The sequence below is a fragment of the Elephantulus edwardii genome, unplaced genomic scaffold, assembly GCF_000299155.1.
Source record: "Elephantulus edwardii isolate Elephantulus edwardi_28Jun2011 unplaced genomic scaffold, EleEdw1.0 scaffold00106, whole genome shotgun sequence".
Classification (NCBI taxonomy): Eukaryota; Metazoa; Chordata; class Mammalia; order Macroscelidea; family Macroscelididae; genus Elephantulus; species Elephantulus edwardii.
In genome coordinates this window covers 10,572,164-10,587,880 of record NW_006399856.1, presented here as the reverse complement: position 1 = coordinate 10,587,880, position 15,717 = coordinate 10,572,164, and positions in this window count along the sequence as shown.

Here is a 15,717-nt window from a genome sequence, read left to right as displayed (position 1 = left end):
TTGCTGAAAGTAAGGATGACTTGAAGCAGTTGTTGCAGAAAGACCAAGCAATGCAGCCTTCAATATGGATTGCATCTCAATGTCAACAAAACCCCAAAGATTCTTCTTGTCCCTGATCTACAGGCAGCATCATGACAAATGGAGAAGAGACTGAAACTGCCAACAATGTCATTTTACTTGGATCCAGAATGACTAAGCACCAGGAGTTAGGAAGTAAGGAGAGGTATTGCATTGGGCTCTGTTCTGTGTACCTTTTCAGTCTATATGCAGAACAGATCATCCATGAGGCTGGCCTCTGTGAGGAGGAATGTGGCATCAGGATTGGAGGAAGACTCATCAACGACCGGCATTATGCAAATGACACAACCCTGCTTGCTGAAACTGAAGAGGACCTAAAGCACTTGCTGAAGAAGGTCAAGGACTGCAGCCTGAAATATGGATTGAAGTTCAACATCAACGAAACAAAGATTGTCACCACTGGGTTAATTTTCAGCATCATGACGGATAGTGAGGAGGTTGAGATTGTTAGCAGCTTTAGTTTGCTAGGCTCCACAATAAACACTCTTGGTACAAATAAGGAAAATAAAAGATAAATTGCATTGGGAAAGTCTGCTGTCTGAGACCTCTCCAGAGCACTGAAGAGTAATGCTGTCAGTCTGGAGACTAGGGTGTGCCTGATCCAGGCTTAGTCTTCACAATTATTTGTTATGTATCAGAAAGCTGAACAATGGCTAGGGAGAGAGACTTGGTGTTTTTGAGTGGTGGTGCTGGAAAGCATATTAAATACACATGATGGACTGCTAAAAGAACAAACAGGTTTGTCCTGGAGAGGGTGAAACCAGGATGCTCCTTGGAGGCAAGGATTCTGAAGCTTCATCTGGCATACTTTGGGCATGTTGCAAGGAGGGACCAGTCCTGGGAGAGGGGCATCACATCCTGCTTGGGAGGGTGGAGAGACAGTGAAAGAGAGGAAGACCCTCTATGAGATGGATTGATTCAGAGACGGGGGTAATGGAGGTAGGTGTGTCAGAGACAATAGGTTTGGCACAGGTTCTAGCAGGGTTCAGAGCTGCTGTGCACAGGGTCGCTACGAGCCACAAGTGACTCGATGGTACATAACAACAAGATTGCATTGGGAAAATCTGCAGCAGGTAGGGATCTCTCCAAATAATTGAGGAATAAGGGGAGCTCTGGTGGCCTAGTGGCAAGAAGCTGCACTGCAATCCCAGAGGAACACGGTTCGAATCCACCAGATGCTCTGCCGGAGAAGGAGGCGCAATATCCTCCTGTACCAGTCAGATCTGATTTGACGGTACACGCACACAAAATAAAAATTTAAAAAAAAAATAATTGAGGAATAATGATGGCAATTTGACTACTAAGATATGTCTGATTCATTCTGATCATTTGCTGTGCATCTGAGCACTGGATAATGAATAAGGATGACAGAAGAAGATTTGATGCCTATGAGCTGTAGCATTGGAGAAGAACACTGAATATCCCATGGGCTGCCAAAGGAACAAACATGTCTTGGAGAGGGTGCAGCCAGAGTGCTCTTTGGAAGCAAGAACGACGAGACTTTGTCCCACATACTTCAGACATGTTTCTAGGAGAGGCTATTTATTCCTTAGAGAGGGCCATGATGCTTAGAAGGTTAGAGGATTGGAGAAGGAGAGGAAGACCCTCATCCAGGTAGACTGACACAGTGACTGTCACAATGTGCTCTAACATGTCAGGAAGCATGAATACGGCGCAGGATAGGACAGGGTTCACATCTGTTGTTCATAGCGTTGCAATGAGCTGTACTCGACAACACCTAACAGTAACAACATGTCTTATCCCTTCTTAACTTCTGATCTCTATCCTTGGGTAAAGTCTGTCGTTTTGACTTGTAGGGCCGGTCACTCTATGCTGGGCCTTCCTCGTCTTGTCTATCACTTGACTGAAAATAGAGACATGGGGAAGAGTTCAAGTCTAGGCTTGAAAAGGATCTAACGGTTATCTCCGGAAAACCAATAATCTTAGGCTTGAGTATTAGTTTGAGTTTTGGTCCATGTTTTTCTCTGAATTATGCAGAACCTCTTATTGTGACCCCTTTCTGTGCTGACTACTACCTACTTCTTGTCTCAGAGTCGTGGAGGCTGTAGTTTATGCGGTCCAGAGGTCATTGTGTTCAGTTGTCTTTGGTTGTCTTCACTCTTTGAGAAACAAAGAGTTGCATCTTAAATGACCCATTCTTAAGTCAAATGACTCCCCTCACTACTCACCAAAGTAAGATGTAGAGTCTTTGTGGACTACGCTGTGTCAATCAACCTTGATATCTCCTAGGCCTAGGCCTTGAGTTGTCAGACCCAGGAACTCACAAATATGAGTGTATTTGATTGGGCTGCTAGTATTTTCCTTATGTGCTGGTAAATGATCTGGGACAAAATAGGAAATGCTAACACAGATAATGAGCTACAGATATTTCCTTTGCTATCTCAGTCTAAACCCCTATTTAAATTTTACCTTGCATCTTTTGACTTGCCATCATTAGCTACACTGGAATAGAAGAGGCTGGATAAAAAGGCTGGGAGTACAAGTATTTTAGCACCAGGATTGTGTGGCCTGAGGCATAGCTCTGAGACTACAGTCAGCAGGGAGCTCTATGTCCAGAGGAACCTATACCTTCAGAGTCTTGTCACCTGCCATGCCAAGCATCTTTATTGAGACTGACAGAACCGAATTCCTCTGGTCAGGACACAGGAGAACTGTTTCAGCTGAGTTGTGGTATTTAAAAATCTCTCTTTTTAAGTCTCTTGCCTGGCCAATCAAACTGTCCTCGCAGAACAAACTAGTGGGTAATGAAACATACATACTGTAGCTGGTGAGTGCTGTCCTATTTAGAGAACCAGCCTCAGCCCCAGGCACATCTCTGCTGCTCTGTTTCTATCTATAAGTTAAAGCACTGGCCTCGGCAAGCAGTACACTGTGTACAGCAGCTGCAACTCGTTATCGGCTTTGTCCAGAATAACAAGCAGAACAAATACATTTTGCAAGGGTTTAATCCCCCCTCCCGTGTGGAGGAGGAGGGGGAAGAATTGAGCAATCAGTGGAATGCTGATTGATCATTTGTGCTGACTTAGAGCGGTCCAAGGCCACATTAGTACTATCAACCTCTGAAAAGCAAGAAGAGTTTTTAGGACTTTATTTAAACCAATATTCCTGTGCTATGAAGTTGTAGATCTCTCCAAAGTAAAAAGAAAGCAGGAAAATATTTGTGTTCCCTTAGTACAATTTACTCATCGGGATTGTTTTAATAGTGTCATGTAATGGTGGCTGTTGTTTTTTTTTTTAATATAGAAAGTTCATTTTATTTGGCAGATTGAGTTGAGCAGAGAAATATCAGAGTTCTATGAATCAAGTGATATTATGCAAAGCAACATTGGGAAACCAGCCTATTCCCATGTTTTAAACTTTCACTTCCATTACCAGCTTTTGTGATGACTTCTCTTGGAATACTGCCAAAATTCAAAGTCCCCTTTCCCACCTAATCCACCCCTTATCCTTTGACCCTCTATACTCAACTTAAAGTTCTTGAGAATCCTATTTTGTCTAGTTTAAAGTCTGATTCTATTATAGTTATTACTTAGAGATGTTTCCAATCTCTGCACTCTTTAAAACCCAAACCTTTAACGAATGAGTCTTTTTTTTTTTCTTTTAATGACTTGCAGTCATGTAGTTGAGAATGGCTAAGGAAAACCACATACATGAACTTTCTAAAGGCACTATAAACTCAAGATCATCAATCTCAGGTACCTCTCTCTTCACAAGAAAGCTTTTAAACTGTTTGTTTCTATCCTTAGTTGAAGACTGCATCCTGCTCCATTATAATATAGAATCAGGAGACCACACTCTCATCTTCTTGCTAAGAAGTAAATAAACTTTCAGGAACAGAAGAGATCTATTTGTTCTTGTCAAAAGTCAACTTGCTCTATGTTTGCTAGATCATGTTTGATCTCTTCACTTTTTGGTCACTTTCTCTTCCACAGATGCATCTTACCTCTCAGAAAGGCTAATTCCATCAACAAGGAAACAAACCAGCACCAACTACCACCAAAACAATACAATTATCTCCTGTTCTACGTTCCAATTTGTTTTTTTCCTTATCTGTTTTTCCTCTCATGTTGTCTCCACATCTTTACCTCCTGGTCAGTCAGTCTCTGCCCTACTTCAATCTGATTTCTGTCTCCATTACTTAACTAACACTGCTTTGGACAGAGCTTCCTGGGACCTTAATACTGCTAAATTCAATGGCTTTTTTAGGTGTCATCTTACTGTATCTACCAGCAGTATTCTTGAATTGATTCTTTCTCTCTAGGTTTTATTGGCTGCACTCCCTATTAATTTTCTTGTCTTTTTCTAACTGTTGTTGTTGAGTGTCGTCAAGCCACTTCCAACTCACCTGTGTACAACAGAACCAAACCTTGCCTAAATCTGTGCCATCTTCACAATTGTAAAAACAGTTTGAATGGTATAGATGCGGCCAAGTCTGACCTTCACTAACTCCAAAAGGAGAATAGCGTCATCAGCAATATCCACAACATAAAACTCATTTCTATAAGGCAAGATATGCCCCATGCTTCTGTGTCTTCTATAATTTCTAATAATAACTGTCCCTCCCAGGCCTCTACTTTTGGGTCTGCTAATTTGTTGTGATGCCACACATAACTCACAGACCATCCTCACAGACGATTATCAAGTTTACAGAGGAAGCAAATTGGTTATAATTCGGGTTAGACACAGCACACAATTCTTCAGTTCGGACAGCCTCTGAGGGGCACTTGCAAGCCCTCTGACCTTCATCCTTGTGCTTTTGGGCCAGTGTTTAAAAGCCCTCTTAGTTTTGACAGTTATGGGGCCTAACTCCCTCACTCTAGGCTCCTAGTAAGCTTATGTGAAAGCCCTAATTTCTTGGAATAGCATTTTTTCCTGTTTAGTTCTGTCTCACATTGGTTCCTGCTCCTTTGCCATCTCTGTTCTGGTTGTAGTGTCTCCGGCTCAATCTGTCTCAGTCTGACATAGGAATTTCTCTGGTCCTGAAGGAAATGCTCTAGGCCTTCTGCTTTGCCTTTCTTGCTGGTAGCTAGATCACCATTTTTCTGGTGCTGAACTTGCCAAATTTAAGACTCGTGAGAAAGCAAAGGTAACCAGTACCGTTATTAATAGGCTGCACTTCTTATTTTCATGTTTCCAACCCAAAGGTGCTATTCACTCTATTACCAGAGTCCCACTCTGGTGGCCTACTGGTACGGCATTGTGCTGTCAACCCAAAGGCACACGGTTCGAATCTGTCAGCAGCTCTTCAGCTGTCCACTGAAAGAAAGATTGACAGTCTTCTGTGTAATTTAAAGCTTCTGAAAACACTCTGGAGGGGCAGCTATGGGTCAGTTTCCTCTCAATAGTTCACAACAACAGCTTAGTCCAGATCTAAACAAAATGATGAGGAAAGATTTTTTTTTTAAACTTTTCTCCCACATTGCTAATTTTTCCAGTTCTGTCCCATCTTATTTAATGATGCTCTCATCCACTTCTATCTTTTATCTTAGAACATAAATTCATAGTTTATTGTTTTAAAAAATTAATTTGAATTTTTTTTGTGTACTGCACCATCAACCACATTGGCTTCATCTTGAATTTGAAAATGCTGTGATGTAGCAGGCACAGAATTGATGTTCATAGCTTCCCTTGGTGTATGATTTTTTATAAAAATGAAATTCATTGTTTTTATTTGCATCTTAGGTTTTTATTCTAATTTTGTTGTTGTCGAGATTACCTACAGCACAACACATACTAATTCAATTATTTTTACATGTGAAATTCAGTAATATTGACTACATTTATGTAATTGTGCAAAAATTCTCACTTTCATTTTCACAATGACTCAGATTCCTAACTAACCTTTTGAGTTGCTGTCGTGTTAGCCTAAAATTTGGCTTTTGTTTTTTAAGCCATTTAGCCTCTTGTCCTAGCTACCTAAACTGTGGACACATGGTCTTGTAAGTCAGCATCAGCTGTGGGACTAGGATAAGCGAAGGTGTACTTTTACACCAGGCAGTGAGACTTGAGGTGAGCAAGACTTGAGACAAACAAGGCTTGTGGTGGCAAGACACTGGTGAGAGCGAGGCCCTGGTGGTGGAGAGACTGTCCCATTGCTCTCAACAAATAGTGGCCAGGTGTGACCTGAGCTTCTTACATTTGTGCTGGCCACAGTTAAAGGTTTGGCTGTTCTTGCCGGATGTTTGAAGGAGAAGCTGACTTACACTGAAGCAAACCTTGCTGGATGATTTGGATTTGACTGCTGAACTGAAATGAGAGCCTGGACTAATTAAGGAATTGTGTCTTGGAGCTGATGGGCTAAACTTTGGACTTGTGTTGTGAGATATTCTTTGCCCTCTCCCACTCTCCAACATAGTTCCTTAATAAACCTCATTCTCAGTACCACAACTGTGAGTCAGAAACAAGTAAATAAACCTCTGCTGCTGGGGTTGTAGGGGCACCAGGGGGCTGGGCTATGGGCTCTTTATCTGTTTTTGCTCTGGGACAATGGAGGGCTGTGCTATTCTTACTATCTCTGGTCCTTTCAGAGACATGCTTGTGGTCCTTTCCCCCTTTGTTCCATTTTATTCCTACTTAGACAGTTACTATTGTGATTTTTGGTCCTATCTGTATGATTCTAAGAGATATTAATCTCAAAGGAGACATTTTCATTAAACTATTATTTGGCTTTTTTAAAAAAACACTTCTGGGATATTTCTTTACTAAAGCTTTAGCTTATCTGAGGGCAATAATTTTAGGGATTCAGTTTCCATAACTCCTGAGTGTCTGAAGTCCTTGAGAATTTGAAGTCCATTTTTCTAAAGTACAAAAATAAGGAAACAATGGACAACAAAAAAGAATTCTAAAATGCTGACAAAATTTGCACCAATTATAACTTTTAAAAACATTTTAAGCATAGATTTATTGTAAAAATTATTTTGAAAATGAGGAATCCTTTTGTCTGACGTAGCTAGACATTAATAAAACATAGAGATTTTTTGTTTTTAAACCTAAATGCTACATACTGTTTTGTACACCCAAAAGTTATTCTTTATAAAGCCTTTCTCCTTATTCTTTCCACCCTAATTATACCAAATTATGATGATTATACCTCTAAAATAACTTAAAATATCCTCAGCATTTCTCCATCTTCATTTTTTGATAGCTAAAACCCCATCATGTCTCACCTCGATTACTGCAATAATCAAGGCATTGTTACTCACTTTTTCTTATTAAAAAACCCCTTGAAACAGAGTCTAGAGTGGAAGGGATTTACCAAAGGAGAGTTTTTCCAGGAATTATTCAAGGAAAGTAGTGAAAAGAACAGAAAGTTTTGAAGAGTCAAGTATGTAGCTGAGGTAAAGTCTAGTCTTGATCTAATCCACAGGAGAGAACACATGGGTACAGATCTCCTGGTAAAGGTGTCCCCTCCAGAGATAAAGATGCTTGGCCTTTTATGCTCATGTCATGGAACAAGGCAACATTCATCAGCTAGGGCAGTCCTTCAGAGAAGGTGTCAGGTAGGTGTGACTAGCAGCCAGTGCTCACAGTGGATTGGAGATGGGTTCACTGGTCTGGAAAATGAGATATTGGCAGGACACCCAAGTAAGTTTACCACTGCTGGCTTCTTACTTGGATTTGCCTTCCCTAAAATTCATTCTCTAGATAGCAATCAGATGAATCCTTTTATAAAATAAATGAAATAATTTTAGTTTCCATGTTAAAATCCTTCAATGCTTTCTAATTGCGTTATGAATAATATATCAGTTTCTTAATATGTCCTGCAAAGTCAAACCGGATCTGAGGTCTGACTGTGTCTGAGATCGTGTGTAGTTTAAATCCTCCCTTGCATAGTCTGTCAAGTCCTGGTGGTCAGCTCCTGGAAGATTTCATCAGTTCTCAAATCAAAGCCTTCAAATGTAGTGCTCCTCCTGGGTGAAAGGCTTTACTTGTCTTTACTCACTCAATTGTTATTTATTGTTATGTGCCTTTGAGTGTACTGTGTCTCATAATGACCTTATCAACAGTGAATCTGAAATCTGCTCTAGCCTGTGCCATCTTCACCATCTCTGATACACTTAAGCCCATTGTTACAATCACTGTCAATCCATATTGTCAAAGGTCTTCATCTTTTATCCTGACCCTTCACCTTTCTAAGACTGATGTTCTTATCCAAGAACAAAGCGTGCAAAACCAAGTTTCACCATTCATTCTTCCAGGGAGAACTCTGGTTTCTTTTCACCAAGACAGACCTACTCGTTTTCTTGGCAGTCCATGGGAGTACTCTTCTCCAACACCACAACTCAAAGGCGTTGCTGCTTTAGTCCTTACTTCTTGTGCAATTTTCAGATGCTTAGTAAGCAATTAAGGCTATGATTTGTATCTAGTGCACTGTTAAGCCTGATATCGTTGTTCTTATATCCTGTAGACAGCAGAATTTTCTGCTGTTACTCATCCTTTGATTTCTTGACTGCTGGTAACAAGGGTGTTGATTCACCTACCAACTGAAATTCTATATCCTCAGAAGCACAGTTCTTACACATTCAATCTAAATTTTCTTTCCCAATACTTGCTAAAAGTGAGGAGGACCCGAAGTACTTGCTGCAGAAGCTCAAACACTGCAAACTTCAATGTAGATTGTATCTCAATATCAAGAAAACACTTGACATCAAGAAGCATTCTTACCACTGGACTGGTAGACAACAGAGGTGGAGAATAAGTGGAGAAAAGATTGAAACTGTCGATGACTTCATCTTACTTGAATCCATAATCAACACACTTGGCACCAGCAGATAAATCGGGAGATGTATTACACTGGGAAAGTCTGTAGTCAGGGACCTCTCCAAATTATTTAGGAGTAATGATGTCAGTTTGAGGACTAAGATGTACCTGATTAAGGGTAGGGTCTTTTCAATCAATTGCTGTTGTTCGTAGGGTTACTATGAGTCACACTTAACTTGATGGCACCTAACAACAACAGCACCGTCACCACCCCAATATGACTTTCTAGTAAAACTCTGCTTTTCTCCCTTGCAAAATGTTTAACCATATATTGCCATGTATTTAGTTATGTATGCTGTATGGTTGATTTCCAGACTGTCTCAAAACACTGAAATCTTGATCCATTAAATTTATTTAGCATTTTTTTTATGAGTAATCATAAGGTTTGGGATGATGTCAGTTTTACTTTTGCCTAATGATATATCTAGGAAAATGTGTTGTTACGTAGTATTGAGTTAGATCTGACCCATAGTTGATTCTCTGATGAGTTTTCAGAGACAGTAAATCATGTGGAAAGAGACCTGGTGGGTTCAAGTTACATGCCTTAGAAATGGCAGCACTTATTTCCATTAGGCCACTAGAGCGCCTTGAGAATAAGGAATGAGGAAATACTGTTTTTACTTTCTGGTTATTCCTTAACATTTGCGCTAAACTCATTAATGGAGGACATTTGATGCATCGGATTGGTGGGGCTTTTTTTGAGATCATAGTTTGATAGATGTTCTCATTAACTTTTATACATCCTCACCATTTAAGCAGCATTGATTTGTCCAGATTTTAGAGACTCTAAGATTTAGGATGATTAATTGACTTGGCTAAAAATAGAATTAATTTTATTATTGCTGGAAAAGCCAGTGATAGAATGTACCTCTATTTCCTGACTGGTGTTGCATGCTACACACTTGTTAGTTAGTAATTAAAGAAAATATATCGGGAATAAATTGCATAAATAGGTGTGTGTCACTAGAGACTTCCTTTTGAAATGTAATACTAGAAATATTTCTCCTCTGCTCATAGCGTGTATGAAAGGTACACCTTTACAACAAGAACACTTACTCTCACAGTCATTAATCTTTCTCAATTTCTTTATGAGAAAATGATGCACACAAAGGTTAAGTAACTCAGCCACTATGACAGAATGAATTTCTGTCATGGTTCCTCCGTAGAACATAGTTCTGGGTCCTTCAGTTGGCTTGTATAATCACACAACTATGCTTTGCCTTCTCACCCTAAAGACCACATTATGCATTTATTTCCAAAAATAACAATTCTGCAAATTACTAAAAAAATATATACCAGTCTTCAGAAAAATATACCAGTCTACTGACTGGTATATTTAACCTATCAGGTATTCTTGATCTGGGCCATGTTCTTCTCAATTATTTGCAACACATGTGAGAGGTGGACAGTAAATAAAGATGACAGAAGTAGGATCAATGCCTTCAGGTTGTGCTGCTGAAAAAGAGTATTGAACATATAGCAAGGACTGTCAAGAGAACAAACAGTTCTGTCCTGGAGAGAGTGAAACCAGGTTGTTCCTTGGAGGTAAGGATTTTTGACGTTGTCTCTCACATCATTTGCGCATGTTGCAAGGAGGGACCGATCCTCGGAGAAGGATATGATTCTTGGAAGGGTAGAGGATTAGCACAGGAGAGGAAGACCTTGAATGAAATGGATTGATACATGGCGAGCTCTGGTGGCCTAGTGGCAGGAAACTGTACTGCAATCTCAGAGGTGCGCGGTTCAAATCCACCAGATGCTCTGCTGAAGAAGGAGGAACAATTGCCTCCTGTACCAGTCAGATCCAATTTGACGGTACACACATAAAAAAAAGAGAAAGAAATGGATTGATATAGACTGAAGCAATGGGGACAAAAATGCCAGAGATGGTCATGTTGACACAGAATAGGGCAAGGTTCAGAACCATTGTTCATAGGGTTGCTGTGAGTTGTACTAGACTCCATGGCACCTAACAACAACAACAATAAAAACAACATATAGAAATAAGAAGCAGGATGTTTTGAATGCTTCCAGGAAAGTGTTTTATATGGCAAATTACTTTTTCTTTTTCTTTCTCATTCATACACCCAAATCAAACCAAACCAAACCAAACTTGCTGTGTCAAGCCAATTCTTGCTCACATTGTTAAGGGCCATCAAGTCAAGTATGACTCACAGTGACCCTATGCACAACAGACCTGAACCCTTTCCTATCCTGTGCCATCCGCTGCAGTCACTGTGTCAATCCATCTCGTAGTGACCCTCCATTGGGGCGCTCAGTTCGTAAATTGTAAAGGGAGATGACTGTTCATAGTCCTCTGCAGGAGTAACTGGTGAATTTGAATCTGCTTTTTGGTTATCAGCACACCACCATATGTACTACACTTTAAAATATTAATGAAATTATTTTTAAAGCCATCAATTATTTTAAATTGGATTGAAGTATATTTTTATTCATACTAGCTTGAGTGTGTAAAGCTTGAAATAGAATAACAAGTGAATTCTGTTAGTTAACTCACAGTGTGAATGTCATACCGTAAACTAACTCATTAAGTGTGTAAAGGAACCACTGACTAATTTAATCCTGACAGTTATTAAGATATTTAGGAAGATGGGAGCCCTTATGGCACAGAGGGTTAAGCATTGCTCTGATAACTAAAAGATCTTTGTTTCAAATCCACCAGCAAGAGAAAAATGTGATTGTCTCGTTCTAGAAAGATACAGTCTTGAAACCCCCATGGGTTCTACCTTCTGCTCTTTCTTAATAGGTTACTATGAGTCACAATTGATTATGGGAATGGGTTTGGTCTGTCTTTTGCTGTTTTTGGTTTTGCATTGGGGTTGTTGGTTTCATTGTTTTTTTCTTGTGGATAAAGTTTTATCTAGTGAGAAGATTTGTTAACTTAAATATGTTTAAAATTTAATTGATATATCTAGCACTATCCCTCCTCACCTAAGTTACTTTTACATCAGGTGATAGGGAAAAGCTTCTAATCCTATTGGAATGACTTATCTCCTGGACTTTGAAGCCATGTGTTTTCTTCAAGGAAATTTTAAAGAAGTGTCTTATCTTAGTTAGGCCTGGAAGAAACACAAAGCTTACTGTTAAGGTAGTGGAGTATCTTCCCCACAATAGCATAGGGTTTTCAATCTTGAAGAGAAAGACCAATTTCCTTAAAAAGAACTTTGCTAATTTGGGACTGGACATGGCTATCTGGGTGGTTCCTCCTCTCCTTTGTATAAGCTTTAGTAATCAAAAGTCTATTTGCTTTGAATTTGATGTGGCTTATCTTTTCTTGACTACTCATATTCAAGACTTGGAAAAGAAGGAGCAGTGGTGAGCTGAGTTATTTGTTGGATTCAGAAGAGGGGTTCTGGAGAAATTTTGTTCTTCTGGATTTTTAAAACTTTATAACTTTAATTTTGGTAAGACCCTTTACTTCTCTTTCTTTAGTCATTCGACCTTGATATTGCTACAGAATGTAACAGTAGCTATAGATTTATAATTTCTTAGATGTATTTTGAATTTTATTTAAGACTTAATTTTTATAGGACTGTGTATATATTTATATCATATATTAATCTAAGCTGATTTAAAAACTGACTTTTATTATGAATTATTAGATCCCTATTTTTGCAAAGTGTTTTTAGTGGAGATATTAATGTGGAGATTTATGATTTATTCCTTTTTAGCTACATATGTAGTAGATACTACTTTTTTCTTTTTTATTTCATTTGCTTCCTTTTGATTAGACTTCTTAGCCTGAATTGGCTGGTGAGAAAATCGCAGTCTTTTTGTTTTCCTGAGAAGTTGGATCTGAAATTACTCCTCAGAACTAGGCAAACTTCTTTGGGAACTAAAAGATGACACAGGGACTTTTTATTTTGTAAAACACATCAACAGGTGAATACATTTCATCCTGGGAGAAATGCTGGAGTGGATTATTGCTTTGACCTATTATGCTCAAGTATTGTAGGTCTTGATTTTCAGGTCTTTGGTTCTTTTTGTTAGTTTTTGATCGTTCACTTCTGAGAGTAGAATCGTATATTGTGGCTAGTTCTAAGATGAATTCTATTCAAGGTTAAGAGTTTTTTGGTAGGGGTGTGTGTGTGTGTGTGTGTGTGTGTGTGTGTGTAGGGGGATATGTGAGTACTATTTGTATTTTTAAGATTTAGTATCATGCCTGGTATATATATGACCTTTGGTAAATGTTGGAGGAAGAAATTAGAGTGCAAGTGGTCACTTACAGTCTATGAACAGAGATAGTTGTTAATATTTCCAATTTGTTGATACAAAACTGACACAAAAAAAGATACGTGATTTAGAATCACACAGAATAAATGGGCCATAAGAGAACCTGAAGTGTTAGAAAACTGTAAACACTGTGTTTTAGATTTTGAACTTCAGCTAGTAAAGTGTGTCATCTATTTACCTCTATTAACAAAAGAGTATCAATATATTAAATAAGAATAAGGTAATAGCTTTTTCGTACAAACAATATAAACATGAAGTTCATAAAAATGTGTCAATCATTTTATATGACTGAAGAGTTGATTGGATACAAATGGAAAAAAGAACCTCAATAAATATTCAGCTCAGATTTCTTCGTTATTTAAAACATTACATCTTTTTATACTAGCTGAATGATTATTAATATAATTTATTAATAACTCTTAATAATTTTTCATTTTATAAATAGAAAACAGTTATTTTTGCCAATAGCGACATTGTAATAGTAATATTGGCAGAATGACAAGCTGCTGTGAGATTGATTCATTTCCATGTTTTAAATTGATTGTTCCATTGCCTCTTATCTTTTCCCATGTACTCCTTTTAGCCTGTCTTAAACATTCGAATCTCAAGAAATGTGTGTGGTAAGATGAATAGTGAAGAGTAGTGAGAGCTGAGAGTAATAAGATGCTTTGGATCCTAGCCAGCTGCCAAAGCTGAAGGATGGGGGAAGAACTTAATATTTACGGTAGAATTGGATCTTCCCATTGGCTGGATCCTAGTCCTTGCCAATTCACAGATTTCACCTAAAATAGTCTGTTACCATCCCCGCCATATCTGGCTCTGCCTGTTTCAAAGCAAAGGGTCCAAACCTGTTTATTCCTATTCCAAACCATGGTGTTTACCTGGAGACAAGCTTCTACTTACAGATAGCAAAGAAGGAAAATAGGGATTTAAAAAAAAAAAGATAGAGCTAGTTGCATGTATTTGCTGACATTTTAATCAATGGAGGTATTTTTTTTTAAAGGTGATTCATCTGTAAAAGGCTACTTTTCATTGAAATTAGTCTGACTTCTAAGCAGAGAGCATTAACTGCAAAGGTAGTTATAAAAAAAAGTGCACAATTCAGGACCTTCCGTCTGTGTTTTTAATGAAAAGTTTACTCCCAATTTTTAAATCTCTGTCTACCCAGTTCACAACAGCATTTCAGCTTGCTTTTTAATGTGATCAAGACAAGTATTAGAATATCTTCACAACAAAGATACTTCCTCACTTTGTATATTAAAAAAAATAAGTTTAAAAGGGAATGAAATAATCCTGAGACTATTAGGTAGGCTAAATAGTCCTTAGACTATTAGATATGCCCCAATTTATGTGAATGGAAAAATGAAATCACGCTTCTTAAAGACTCTGAGCTGAAGTAACTAAAATAGGAAACTTTCATTTACAGGTAACTGATTAGGCTCTATTCATCTTGAAGAGAAAACGCAAATGTCTAATAAAAGGCCCTATCTCTTATTTAAATGTTTATAAAAGAATCTGAACATCTATAGAATGTGGAATTCTCTGTATTTGTCAATTTGGAGTTAAACTAGTTATGTGGTGGTGTTTTTCTTTTTTTAAAGCAAATCTTTAGTTTGCTTTGAGAATAGCAATATTTTGTGGTTGATTCTTCATAGTTAACTATTTCAACATAGGTCTCTGTAAGGCCTATATTCACCTTTGATCAAAATATATATGGATTATGGTAAGGAAATGGTTAACTATTAGAAGACTAATCCTGTGAACTAATGCTAGAAAAACAAAGATTTTTTGTATGAGTAAGGTTTTTTTTTAAATTTTTATTTTATTTTTGTGTGAGTGTACCGTCAAATCAGATCTGACTGGTACAGGAGGAGATTGTCCCTCCTTCCCCGGCAGAGCATCAGGTGGATTCGAACCCTGCACCTCTGGGATTGTAGTTGCAGCTCCTTACCACTAGGCCACCAGAGCTCCCCTGTATGAGGAAGTTTTTAGGCTTGAGTTTTTAATGATTTGAAAAGTGATCATTTTTACTACACTTATTATTTTAACCTGAAAAAAATTTTGTTTTTCTAAGTTACGTGTTGAGGTACTCTCCAGAGTAATACTTTTTTTTTGTCTATGCAGCTTTCCTTGCTTTGTCTTATTTTTAACAACACGTCTAAGCAATTCTTTTTACTCTTGCTGCTAAACTTCAATTTCTATTCTCAAGCCAATAAACTTAAAAAAAATTACTTTTGTGATTGAGAATGTACCAGCCAATTAACTGTTAAAAAGAAGTTTTATGAAATGATGATGGCTTTCAATTTCCAATGTACCCAGTCGTCCACATTTTCTATTGGAAAGTTTAAAAAATACTCTCTTGAAACAATCCAAGAACAGTTAGTAGCAGCTCTACGTTTTTCTCTCTCTTGCTGCTAAGGATGATCCCTCAGGGGACAAGTAGAAGTTAAGAAAAAATGGCAATAAATAAATAATACCAGAATAAAACATCTAATTCTCCAACACCCAGAAGCATTTTAGGAGCTAAGATCCAAATTGGCCTTTTTTTTTTTTTTTAAAAAAAAAATTTTATTTTTGTGTGCGTGTACCGTCAAATCAGATCTG